A 14,223-nucleotide genomic window follows, 5' to 3' on the forward strand; every position below is an offset into this window, starting at 1 on the left:
TATTTGGTGGAGATTGAGTACTTTTCGCTGGTTTTAATTCAAAATGCCAAATGAAGGGAAACCGTAATTATTCCGCACCGGTAGATGTATACTACCGGTTGCAAATCTGTGGCGCGCGGGCAAAGGGGTATAAGTGGAATTTTGGTAAAAACGGGATGAGTGCGCTAACATTTTACACATTGATGTATTTTGCTTTTGGTTTCAGTAGTACCAGTCAATATCACTTCTTTCTCGTTTTTTTTTTACTAGAAATTGGAGTTAAGGTAGTTCCTGAATAATCTACTAAATTCAAGAATTCTTTCAAATTTCGTGCTAATTTGTAACACAAGAAACCCTTGTGCGATGTTTAAAATCGATTTACCACACAGTTATCGGGAAATTGTTTATTAAAGTTTGTGCATTTTAACACAGTAGCATGTAGCAGAGTCGGAGAAAGAGGGTTATAGTTTCAGTTTTTCTTCTGAAACAGGAAAACTATATTCACAAAGTGTACCAAAATTGGCAGAAATATACATTGAATTGTCAGGAAATGAATTTATTAACATGTTGGTGGAATTAAAATATTTGTGATTTTAATGTCGAGCACCATGATGATCGGAGACGCAACGATTTTTAAAACTCTTTCGAATCAAAGGGGGCATTTTGGACGTTCTCTTGACAAGAAATCAATTGGCTCCACTGAAATAGTGGAATCGCAGACTTGTTCTGAAATCCTCTTTTACGTTACGTCGTGTAACGTAACAGGAAATAATTTTCTCAAATTTGTCGAATTTTCTTTCCCAATATTATTTCTTTTAATAAATATGACCACTGCTGCTCGAAAGTCGATCATCTAAAATAAAAAATTCAAAACAATTTACTTATTATATTCTATTGTCTAGTATTTGAACGAAGGTTTTTTCCGAAATATTGATTTGGGAAAAAATGGCTGATGTTTAAAGTAAAAGTTTCAATTTTTATCATAAATCTTGCCTGATTTTCGTGAATTAAAAGAAAACTAAGCATCGGATAAAAAAATCCTTCGTTCAAATACTAGACAATACAATATAATAAGTAAATTCTTTTGAATTTTTTATTTTAGATGATCGACTTTCGAGCAGCAATGGTCACCGCAGAAGCCTTTTTTAGAGAACCTTCGAGTGATAGACAATAACTCAGTTATTTCTAAATATTTTTAAATAAAAAAAATTCGATGCACGGTGCTAGATGCAATGCTTAAAAGGAAAAAAGATTTTTTGAGAAACGTGTTATAGCTTTTGAGTAAAAAATTTCCAAAGACAACCCTTTTTTCAGCCTCCTGACTGAGCATGACCCCTTAAATATTCTGCAAGTGTCTTCCTGCAGAACTAAGAATTCTGACTCATACTCGTGTGCGTGCCCACCAATGAAGTATTCGGACACGTACCTGCTCTGCGTGGCAACTTTATCGAAGAGGTGTAAGAAATTTTACTTCATTCGGTAGTTTAAATTAAAAGCAGTGAAGAGTATACAGTCTGTAGCAAACATCAGATTTGGGGCCAATACAGCAGGTTTCCCAATGTGCACTTATGAAGGATCGACGACAGGCTTGGCGCGCTCCAGCTATCCGTCTCGTCGCTCTGTAGCTTGCCTAGGAGCACGGGATTCCTATCCTATCCTCGTTGATGAAATTTGAATTATGATAAGAGATTACGGGGAAAGCCAGCGTAGCCGAGATAGCGAACGCGATAAAAATGTCTCCGCCGCGATGCTAATGTGCGGGGTGGACGTGCCACGAATACCGTCGCGTTACCTCGAGTGCCTGGTAATCCCTTCCTCAGCTGATTCCCACCTGGACCCTTTTGTGCTCCACCTTCGTTCGTTTAATCCGAGTCTAACCGCAAATTGGATTATCGCGAACTTTTCGATTGGGCGTCGGCTCGTATGGTTTCCATGCGGCAAATTCTGGATTGTGATTCTGCACCGTGGATGTTGCGGGTACTGGTACAAGTAATTTGGTGCTAGGCCTGTGGATATTTTCTTCTGGAATTATTCTATATCGTCCTGGTAAATTAATAAATTAATGTTGATCTTCTCGAATAAGAGGGTACCTAGGAGTAACGAAATTTATGAGTAGGGAGTAAAAAAAGTTATCTTTCATGGCAATAGAAGTCGAGAATGTAGAGTAGAATTCCTCTTCGTAGAATGCTGATAGGTACTTGTGTTAAATTTTTGTATTGTGTGGCGGAGGGTTAGTCGAGTTTTATGTACTTGGTTATGCACACACGCAACGGAGATTCAAAGTTAAATTTCTCACAAAACAAGTCTTCGGGTCACAAAAATTTCTTCTGCTGTTTTGATCTGTTGTTTTAGTAGGAAGCTGTTAAGTAGTTTTATTATAGAACAACAGAGAATTATTTAGACTTTACAATCTGAAGAATTCTGAGCTGTGAAGTGTTTTACAATTGAGGACCTTGCAGTACGTAAAAAAATCTACATTGTTTATAATATTAATATCAATATTTTTATTGTGGAATATTTTTTCGCCCAAGGTAAAAATAAAAACTTATCAACTCAATGACTACCACTTATTGTGTGAAAATAAATATTTTCCATGAAAATATATATTTCCCAATTAGTGTTCTGTTTTCAATGTTAAGTCAAAGCAATAATTTTATAAACACTTTTTTCTAATTTACTCCAAATTGATGAAGCTGGAGCTGCACCTCTCTTGCTGCAAGGTCCTCAATTTGTTGCAACGATTTCTCCAATTGTACCTATATAGAAGTGTCTTCTTCCCCCGTCGAATTACCCCGCAAGAACGGTGAAAGATCGTCACGATGAATTAACGATAAATTTGCGAAAGCTCTGCGCGTAAATTCTTATCACCTTCAAGCCTTCAATTATCGTAAGCGATAATGGGAGACTTTCGTAGCACGCCCGTGGGAATTTCGGTGCGAACGAAGATATACGATTTCGAGGCGGTCTACCCAGCTTGGTCTACTGATCTCACTCTTAAGGGGTCTTTCCAGAAGCAGGAAGTAACAGAGTTTGCCATAAAATAACAGTAAATCCTCCATTCACACACCGTGAATTAAAGTTGCATTACGATAAGTAATTGTGTTTCCTTGTAAACTCGATATCCTCTCGAGCTGCTGCTTCATGAATATTCCCGACGTGCTTTTTCGCGAGCCTTTATATCGCTGCACTTTCAAACTTGCATTCACCATTGTCGAATCCAGGATCACGATAAACGAGTGTTTGTGAGGGAAGAGAGCTTTCTTAGCAAGTTGTGTGTCTATAGTAGATGCAAACGTAATTACAGCTTGCCACGCATTCGCTGGATAGAATTACGCTTTATTTGAAAGCGCCACGATCATTAGGAAGGCGTAAATGTAAAATAGGCCATTCATTTCACCGAAGGAATTCAGACGCAGGAGCAAATTACTTTGGCAAAAATAAGAATAAAATATTCGCTTGATGGTAAGAAATGAAAACATCAACGTTCTGCAAAGTCTTAAGGGATTCACTTGAGCGGCCATGATTACATTCATTTCATTGTAGCATCGTTGGAACAGGTATAATCATACAAAATTACACGGCGACGTTTTTACAGCAAATGAAGTCTTCCTTGAGAAGAAAAAGCTAGGAAGGAAAACTAACAAGGGAACATTGCTGCCGAAAAAAATCTGATTTTATTCAAACTTCGTGTGAATGTAGAGCAGATTGGAGTGTGCAAGGAGTAATTTTTTTTCTGTGGAAATTCACTTTGAAGGGGTGAAATTAGCCCTTAAAGTTGTCGCGTTTTTTTTTGGTTTTTAATATAATTTTGTAACAGTGCGAGATAGAACAAAACTTTAAGTATAATAATTGTTTAGTTTTTCATGCTCTTTCGCACTGCTATAAAAAGAATAAAGTTATACTAACAAACGAAAAGACGCGATTACTTTGAGGGTTTATTTAAAAAATATTATCTCTACATTTACACCAAGTTTCATTAAAATCAGAATATTCGGGTTGGGAACGTATTCACGACTGTCGAAAATATTGTGGGGACTGTGCTCTCCTGTAGTCAAGAATGACACTTCGTACTGATTGTGAGTAAAGTTCGGTAGCTCAAAGTGCAACACAGGAAAAGAGAAAATTAATTAATTGCTGGGCTATTGAAACAGACAGTTAGGGCGGCACAATAGTAGTGCTTGATTGCAATGAATAATAATTTTACTTCGATTGTGGTTGCAATGTTAAAAATTTGATACAATTCGCCCGTTATAAAATCAATTGGCTGCTCGAGGTTTTGAAGAGGTTATTCTGACCACATTTTTTTTTTAATTATTTATTTAATGTCGCATCAGCTTAGAGCTATTATAGACGGAGTTTAACGAGTATTGCCTAGTTGTGATAACATTGGATGTCTTAAGACCTACTACTATATATAATATATAATTTACAATTGTACAAGGTGTGTTTTTTGAGGTATTTTTTTTATTATCTTAATCTATTATGGTTCCTCTCACCTAGTTCATATATCCTTGATTATTTTCAGTTGCTCTAGAAAGGATACTGTATTCCCAATATACTTTTTATTATTCAGACATTCTTTGATAGTGGATGGGATTTTTTCATTTTGCCTTAGGTCTGACCACATTGTTTGACTGTCCCCACCACGATAGTCGATTGGAAGATTCTGTAATATTACTCAATTTGAAGGGTATTAAATCTTATTTAATTGAAAGGTAATTATAATATTAGGTTCCAATAGCATACCAACAAGACCAGAAGGTAATCAAATATTGTGTCTCCAACTTATCACGGACATTATTAATAATAAGACACAAGTAGCAAAGGAAACAATTTCGAATGGAACACTGATTTTAAAATAGTCCCCAATATTGCATTTTCCACGGAATATCCATGGTGTTCAATTTTGAATGTGAAAACTTCTAAGTCTCTAGACAAGAATTAGTTCTAATTTTAAGAAAAACATTTGTCTATATTAATAATATTCTCGAATCCAACTAAAAAAAAAAAATAGCAATATATCTTTAGAGGTTTAGGAATTTCTAGAAGGCACAGAATTGTTTGGAATCACAAGGTTATCACATATTGTCACCTGAAATCTCTATTACGCAAGAAGTGCCCAAGATAGTCTACGGAAATAGTGATTGAAATAGCACGGGAGTTCATATTTCCAGAATCCCGATTTATTTCACAAATTGCAGGCTCGTATAGAATTTATTAAGCGGGTAGCTAGCAATGTCTAGGTAATCGCAGCGCCTGTTTCGTGAATCTAACATGAGCGCGAGCATAATAAGCAAGTTGCAGAATTAAACGTAACAAGTTTCCAGTAGGTCGAACGCATGAATGTTGGACAGTCAGATGGATTCTATAGCGTGTACCACAATACATTAACAATGCCAATAAAGGAGCTCTTCACGGTATGAATGCATTATTCAGTCATTACCAGTGCGCCAATTTGACGTACAGCTACGCAGCTCGTGTCATGTCTCGTTCGTTCGGCAACGATATCATCTGCCTGGAATTATTACTCGCGCACAGGCGTCGCGGGGGTCATTTTTGCGGGCTGTCGTTTGATTGATTCGCATTATTAAAACGAACCACAATTATGACCACCCGTGCTATAAACTAGCAGGTGCAGGGAATGCCATTAATCAAAACACCATTTTCGTTCATTTACTCCGACTTGGGAGAGCAGTAATTTTCGCTCAGGTGTGCGTGCAGTGTAATTAATATTGTACATCGATAAAATTGTAGAAATTTTATCATTCCTTAAGTTTTACTCTATTTTTATGCGCGACGACTCTCGCTGGATTCCTACGTAGAATAAGTTTGGAAAAGGGGCATCCGATGTGGAAGGGAATTGAAGGGGAACGTTGATTCGAATTGAGATTAATGCACGTGGAATTTTAAAAAGTTCACCGACATTAAGAAGAATAGGGTCAAAGAAGAAACCTGTTCCGTCCAAACGCCATAAACTGAGATTGGAATGTGGTCGCGTGTGCGGATAACAGGTCTACTTTAAACCTCACGGGGACGCTTGCATATACAATTCTCTTCGTAACTGTTCGAATGACTGCCCATCAACATTACAGAACGTATAAACTGTATTACACTGCAACGATATCGTTATCGACACCAGCGTCAAACGGTAGCTACCACGTGAAGAATGTGTCTAATCTTGCTGATAAGGGATATGAGTCTTCTGCGACTACCGATGTTCGTAACAAATGCATCAGGTGGCCCAAACATAGCCTCTTTAGACAAATACGCGATTACGGTAATAAAATGGTAAAATATCGGGCCAATAGGAATTAACACAAGTGTTTTAATTCGTAGCCTTTGAGAGAATTGATCTAGATAATATTTTATTATACTTTTGCAATGTGAAAAAGTAGGAGATAAGAGCATTGTTAAACAATAAATATAACACTTATCTCTGAGTCTACTTTGGAGTAAATTGAAACTCATTATCATTCGAATAATTATGGAATGCTGTGTGCACGGAAACTTCACTCCATCAAACCGCAAAGTTCCATCCAGGTTGTTTAAATTAAAACAGTTTTATCTAGGTACACCACCAACCAATATTTCTTCCTGAAATTTGGCAGAACATCAGCTGGACAATTACTCTATCTCAAAGAGTATTCCGATTTTTTTAAAACTCTGCAGGTTTGTAGAGGACCTCGATAGAAGTATCTTCTTAAAAGTTAATGTGTGTTTCCTACTTTTCCGGTGTGAAAATAGAGTAGATATAAACAAATTTTAGACTGAAAACTTAACGGCTTTCTATGCTGTATAATATTGCGCAATCAAATTACTTAAAATTTGTAGTTTAGACGGGACAACATTCCCCACCATAAATTTTAAACAACTCGATTACATAGTTTAATACAGCAAAAGAACCATTAAATTTTCTTTATCGCAATTTTTTTTATATATACCATAGTTTACAAGACACTTATACCGTGAAGTAGGAACACACTCATTAACATTTAAGGGGTATTTTCACCTTGAAGAACCGAAAATGGGCCCAAAGGAAAAATTGCCCGATACTTCTATCGAGGTCCCCCACAAACCTGCACAGTTACAAAGAAATCGGAACGTTCGGGTAACCGAGCTTCCCTTACAAACCAGCAGAGTTTGAAAAAAAAGTCGGAATGTTCGGCTAACCGAGCTTCCCCTACAAACCAGCATGAGAATTTTAACGAAGAGCAGAGAACCCACATTATTCACTCGCGATACGTCAGCAGAGAATTATCTGTCAACTGTAGCTACAAGCATCTTCTGCTTAAGATCCTTAACTCAGCTCTTCCTTCTCCGAACTTTCCCTCTAAAAGGAAAATTGAAATTCGTCTCCGCATTCCGCTAAAGGAAGAGTACAGCCGCCGATCGTTAATTACAACAAATCTCCCCTTTGTCTCTACGTAACTTTCCATTAAAAGAACACATCGAAACGGCGAGCAATTTACGAATAATTGATGACCGCCGGGTAGAGCCAACCCGCGCTGCAGAGGCAGAGGGATCCTGAAGCAATAAGATTTCACCGGGACGACAACTGTTACTCTCGTCCTGACGACGCAAGTCGTGGAAAAGTTTCCAGAGAGGCTCTCGGCGGAGGATGTAGGCGGAAGGGGGTTGATTCCCTCGGAAGACTCGAGCAACCACTGCTTAACTAAAGGACGGGAGTAGTGACTGAACGGTTTGGTAAATCGAGCGTAGGGAACGTACGTTCTGCACGATTGAGAAAGTGTTGGTAGTTGTAGGGAGAACGGCGGCGGTGGTGGTGGTGCCGGTGGTTGTCGTCGTCGTCGTCGTCTTCTACGATGAGATTTACGTTCGACGATACGGCGGGCTTCGCCGAGGTTATCGATTGTACGCAAGGTGAGTTAATTGCCACTGTTCCTTCTTCCATCGTTCCTTCCTTCATACGGCACGGTTTTCTTCCACGGCTATATGGGCTTTAATTGCGCCGCCGCGATTTCGCGAAACGGGACGCAAGAATGAACCGTTTGAAGCGTCGTGGGTGAACAGGAAGGGATTTTTAAAGCAAAAGAAACGAGTGCAATCGCATAAAAGGACTCGAGGTATATTGTTTCCACGCGGAGCGCTTTATCCGCGATCAGGGTTCTCCTAGAGCGCAACGAGCGGCCTACCGCGCGGGCAAACCCACGCAGCGCCTCGGCAAGAAGCTGATGAACGCGGAAAGCAACGGTAATGACAATCAGAGAGCGGTAGTCCCATTATACGCGGCTAGCTTCGCAGACACGCAAGTGTCTCACGACCTTGTACGAACACCTTCCTTTAATCGTTTTTCATTCCACTTTTCTTATCGCCGCTGCATCCGCCGCGAGTCGAGCAGAGGTCTCATCCTTACGAATTACAGGCTGCTAGATTACAGCTCTTAGAGAGGCTTTAATGATTCATTAAGACATGATGTCACTATTTACGGTTTTTCGAAAAACCCTGTCCTCCCTGCTTCACTACACACGTACCGTGCTCCTCTTGCACCAACGCTCAGGCACAGACACACACACACGCACAGTCGAATAGCAACGTCGTTATTTAATCTGAAAGCATTAAACCCGTCCAGCCAAAAATTACCGTGCAGCTGAGATCTGCAACGTAACATCATCACCGCGAATTCCCATCGTTCGAATAGGAAGATTCGATAATACACGGTTACGAAGGCCAGCAATCCGCGCGTTAGATAGCGCCGAGTCGCAGGTTTGCGTGCACACGTACACGTGCGCGGCCGTCTATCGGAATCAAAGGTGGCCGTTGCACGGGCACACAAGCACAGTAGACGCCCATTGGGAGGGTACCCGGTATCGGAGGAGACTTATCCAACGCTGGTGGGTACGTGATCCATATATCGGATCGGGACACCACCCACGGCAGTCATCGAAAAGGGGGCAGAAGCGAGAGTCCGGGGAGCAAGCGGGAGGAGCGAGGAAAATAAGGAAGTTATGAGGAAGGCAGGCACCCAGCCCGGTACACGCGCATCTAACCTCTATACTCTATGCAAATAATGCATTCTCGCGCGCGATAGAGACTCGAGCTTGCGGATCGTAATGCTGCTCCATGGCCCGTGACAAGATCTTTTATCGCGATTGAACGCACGAGTCCCAGCACGCCACCTCCCCACCGTCCCTGTTGCGCCGGTTCCCGATAAGAGGCACCAGCACCGCCAGAGACAGCAAAACCAGAAAAGCCACGGCACCGTCTCGCGTCCGCAGAGTAGGACAAACGAAAGAGGCCTGGCGGAGCAAGGTGGATCGAAAGGAAGGCAGGCTCGAGCGGCTACGAGGACGGTCGGGGTCACTATCAATCTCCCCCGCGACGTTCTCCTGGAGGACGCGCTAGGGATCAGACGGGCCTGGAACTAGCGAGACAGCGCTGGGGACGTAATACGGCCAAAGTTTAATTACCACATTACTTTGGTACGCTTTATCAATCTCATCCCGGGGCCGCTCTCATCCTTCTTCCGTTGAATCCATCAGCAGTCACAGGCGGCGGAGGAGAGAGGACGGGGGTTGATTGCGAGACACAGGGGACCGTGCGGAGGCAGGATCACCTCCTCTCGAAATTCTATACACCATTTCCCTTGAACTTCATCCTCCGGCTGTTGGAGCGATCCTACCCACCTTGACGCGCTCGTGATCGTAGGCTACGTGCACGTCAAGGTAACCGCTTCTTTTCTCTGTCCCTATCGTTCGCCACCGTTCCATCTAATGACCAGTCCAGCTTTATTTCGTTCCAGCCAATCCCCCTCTTGGCGTGTATGTGTGCGCGTGTCCGTATACGTCTCTCTCTCTCTCTCTCTCTCTCCCTCTCTCTCTCTTTCTCTCTCTAACAGTATCCGTGAACAGCGTAGCATCTATAGATGGTAGTGGGCAGCCACTTAGAGGCGCGGAGCGTAACCACGCATAAACCAGTTTCCTGGTTATTCGACTCCTCGCATTTTCCTGGTCGACGCACCGCGCGTCGAACCCGCACGGAACGTACCATTAACGGAGGCTCCGCTCGATTCCGCTGCGATCGACGATCACAAGCAGCAGCAGCAGCAGCCTGGAAACCGGTGGTGCCGATGCCGCTGCTTAAAGGCCCTGGTATCGTTTTAAGAGCGACGACGTTACAGGCAGTCTGCATCATGACAGCGAGCATCGAATAATTACGTAACGAGCCAAGCTTTCTTCTGGCTGCGCAGGGGAGATCGGGAGAGACACTTGGGCAGAGAGAGACGTTATCAGATTGACTGGTTTGCGACTGATCGAACAACACTGAACGCGCTAGCACGATCGTTTTAGGTGTTTAGAGATTGGGGTGGATTAACTGGATGCTGCGCTCCTCTGACTGTGTTAGATTTCTGAAAGTAGGAATAGAGTGTTCCGAGGTGATTGGTGGCCACCATGGGACTGCTGATGATAGCTTGGTATTGGGCCATTTAAATAAGGAATGGTCGTTTGGAGATATTCGCACATTTACTTATTATATTCTTTAACCTGGCTCTGCCTCTGATAAGTGTTACTCTAACGTTTCACGTAGTCGCCCGCCACTTTGATTACCGAAATAATGGACATGGGTTAGGTCTGGGTTAGCAGAAGGTTCCCTCGCGATTATAGTGTTCGTCTTTGTGTGTTTAAAGTTGTCGAACGAACGTGATACGTGGGTATACCACCGTTGTTATTCGGTGACCATGTAACTCTCTTTAGTATCCTGATACACTCGGCTAACAGTAGTGGTCTACTGAGAAGACTTAGTAGGACTCAGATTTTGTTCGCTTCGAATTTCCTTGTAACTGTAACTCCATATAAAAGTGATAAATGCTAGAAAGCTTTTTCGAAAAGTGTACAGTCCGCCTAGTTCCATATTCAGCGCGTGTCATATTTTTCGAGGACAACGTACAGACTGACCTTAAGGCCCCGTGGATCGTGAAAGCAGGACAATTCACGAGAACAACCGGCTATAAGAAAATTATTAAACGAGGGTAGGAGCTTGCTTGGAAGTCGGGAAAGAAGCCGCTGGCAAGTTGGTTTCGCAGTGCCGTGGACGCCACTGCGCGATGACATTTAGTAATTTAGTATCGCCTTAGAGAGACCCCTCGTTTCTCCCTTTCACGCGATAGACTGGTACAAATTAAATCAGCATGGGAGAATATCGTTACGGGAGGACCAACGTCCATAAATTTCCGGAGATCAAAGTGGCGAGTGTGCATCACGGCCAGGCATTCGCGTACACTCTTATAATCTTCTGCATAACTTTGAGAATCCGTTTGACCGAGAACCAGTATCGAGAACGGCCTTACGCCGTTATGCGATAAGTCGCGTGCCCGTTAAACGTTCGCACCAGTAATTCGTACGTTTCGCTTGTTGTATATTCCTGTCTGGAATCGCGGTTACGCTATGTGCGAACTAATATATTAAGCTTGCTAAATTAAAGGAACGTGTTGAATCGCGTTACTTTAATGGCGAATTAATCTGCCACGTAACTGCTGGAACAACTAACCGTTGTTTTTGCCGGTCTCCACTGATAAACGCAATATCGTTCTCACGCTTTGATAATATAATAGTATCATCTGCGACTTTATTATTATATAATAAAACTAGTAGAATATGAAACATGGATTAACGGAGGCAAGATCGAATAGCAAAGTGTTTGAGTTACCACTAAAAGAAATGTAATAAATTTATAATTAAAGAGAACTGTATGCGACTAAAGATTTTAACACCTGAGTAGACTATAATCTTCGCTAGTTACTTTGGCGAGTGTTGACAACCACTCGTGTGCACACCATTTACTTGTTCACAATTTTCTTGGCTGAATGATTAAAATTTGGGTCTATGACGGCAACAGCTTTATTAGTAAAAGATGTTATTCTAAATCTCAATTTAAATATGCCTGCTTCAATTTTTGTCCCCAATTCCCAAAACTGTAGAAATAGGATTTCTGAGTTCATAAGTTCTCTAAGCTGAAAGTACTCCGGATCAGCAGCGCGCCTCCGTAGAGGCCAGGCTCTGAAGTGGAGCACTTATTTGAACAATCCCAGTTGGAATCGACCGAAATACCACGCCAGCCCGATGACAAATCGATGAGATCTTGCTTTCCTTACAAGGTCGTCATCTTCGATGATTACGATCCACCTGGCTGCCACTGAGAAAGGCAAAACTGAACGAATCCCCTGGACGGGGAACTCGTAATACAAGTATCTTGCATAAAACGGGGGCAATCGAAGTGATCGCGGCACGCGCACCCATCGGCTTTATTAGAAACGAGTCCGTAAGACACGCATCAGCAGACCAAACGACAGAGCTAGGGGGCCATTGGGTCGATCGGTACTCAAGGGCGGACGAATAGCGGCCGCTCGTAAATCGACGAAGACGACTACCACGGCAAAACGGTCGTTTCCTTGCGAAATTCCGCAGCAGAAGATTGCCGATTGCGATTGAACCCGATGAGACATCCAGGCACCGTTACTTCAACATGGTGACGCGATGGTATAAGCACCTGGTACGAGCGCTACATCTTTCTCTCTCTTTCCCTTCTTTCTCCGTCCCTCTCCCACCCTATTCTTTCTCTTTCTCTTTCTTTTTCCCTTCCTCGTTCCTTTCTTTCTCGCTCCTCCTACTCGTTTCGCTCCTTGTACGCCCAACAGCCTCTAAGCATCGCGTGAATCGGCCGGGGTATGCGTTCAGAAGGACACCGACGCCCGGTTAGGTCGCACTGTTCACACGTGCACTAAATTTTGCTCTTTTTCGAAATCCCCCTCCGCCCCTGACCCACCTTCTCCCCGTCCTCGCGCACTCGTCATCCGCTCTACTATGTGCGCGATCAACTGATAATTATCATATACTCCATATGCGTCGCTGGCTACGAGTTTCGAACACAGCAGCGTCGGTTTAATCACAGACCGCTGGAATGTCTGTCCCCTTTCATTTAATAAGTCATTCCTACTTCTCTAACTATCGTTCCTTAGCCTGTAATTCGCCGTGCTGTTCGACTCCTCTTTTCGCCACGCGGCACGCATCCCGTGCAGGCCCCGCGTTTTGGGACCCTTCCACGCAGGACACTTGTCCCAGATATATTTGCTGGCTGGAGACGATGCTTTAAAAGAAGTAGAGAAAGTAACACGACGTCTCTAAAGGCCCTTATCCTTGCGCAATCGAGGCACACGAGGCCCCGTGGCAGGTGTACGACCAAAGAGCAGAGAAAAGAAGTCCCCTGTAATTATACCGGGCTCCTCTAGCTCCAGCAGAAATGATGCAGCAGTTACCGACGAAAGAAACGGAAATGAACAGGTAGTCCCGACTACCCGATAAGTCTCTTCCAACAGTCTCTAGCTTCCCTCGCGGATGACGATGCAACAAACCCGGCCGCGAGTGAATTTCACAGTTATTAAACCCGGAATACTTAATTACTTGCGATCCCCGCTGGAAGATTCCCGAATCGAAGAGCGTGAGTCGCTTGATCACGGACACTCCAGCGGGGATCATCCGTTCTCGCGAGCAAAACCGAAAGGAATGCAGAAAGCGCGCGCGAATACTGTTAAAGGCATAGTCGCCCATACCGTTCACAGTTGGCCGGCGACCACTGTCTGTACGGAAAGTCTGCAGTCCCTGCGTGCATTTCAATCATATTCGCCGAACCGTTCGGCGAACAGTTCCCGCGCGCTGGCATCGGGACCGGTGCCCACGGCGCGGCAGAATAAATTTCGTCGCGGTCCCCCGAAGCGCGGGGTTACGTCAGACGCGTTGGTGGGGCCCAAAAAAACACCGTTGCGCCTGGCTAAGAATAGGATTTCACCCAATCGCTTTGAAATACGTGAGCGAAATTCAGGTCTATCGGTATCTACGCCGATCCACCAGGTGTGGGAGGGTTGGCACAGAGCGGGAGGGGGGGGGGGAGGATGGTGCAGAGGTGGGGGTAGCCGGCGGTAGTGCTGTAATCTCGATAGGAGCACGAGGAATGAACGGAATGGGGGTAACAATTCGGGGTAGAGGCAATGGACACACGGGTGACGGAAGGAGAAAGAGGTTGGCTTGTTTTCAATGGTGTCGTATACCTGCGATCGAATTGTGCGTACCGTTCTGTCCTCCTTAGTCGGCAGCGGTCCCACTGCCCCCTCCCCCTTCCTACGATCGGTCGAGGAAGAGTCGTGCGCCGCGGCTCAGCCAGGTGTACCCAGTGCCTAAGAGCCAGCCGGTCGACGTCGTTATACCCTGCAGCGTGGTGCTCGCGAGGTGCGTA

The 14,223-nt window shown here is 43.7% G+C and overlaps 2 protein-coding genes across 8 annotated transcripts in view; one reads left to right on the forward strand and one right to left on the reverse strand.

Moving 5' to 3' along the window:
• The window catches only part of Atg16 (Autophagy-related 16), a 679,282-nt gene that overhangs the window by 245,749 nt on the left and 419,310 nt on the right, over positions 1-14,223 (reverse strand). The window lies entirely within an intron of this gene.
• The window catches only part of Neo (ZP and PAN domain-containing protein neyo), a 293,377-nt gene that overhangs the window by 167,700 nt on the left and 111,454 nt on the right, over positions 1-14,223 (forward strand). The window contains exon 1 of one of the 3 annotated variants that reach the window (XM_076826275.1): positions 7,775-7,860. The exons of 1 other annotated variant lie outside the window; for it this stretch is intronic. The gene's annotated coding sequence lies outside the window, so the exon portion shown is untranslated. Of the gene's footprint in view, positions 1-7,774; positions 7,861-14,114; positions 14,217-14,223 lie in introns of those variants that run through there. One more of the 3 variants, XM_076826274.1, reaches the window with a different exon arrangement.

This window comes from Andrena cerasifolii, chromosome 14, assembly GCF_050908995.1.
Source record: "Andrena cerasifolii isolate SP2316 chromosome 14, iyAndCera1_principal, whole genome shotgun sequence".
Classification (NCBI taxonomy): domain Eukaryota; kingdom Metazoa; phylum Arthropoda; class Insecta; order Hymenoptera; family Andrenidae; genus Andrena; species Andrena cerasifolii.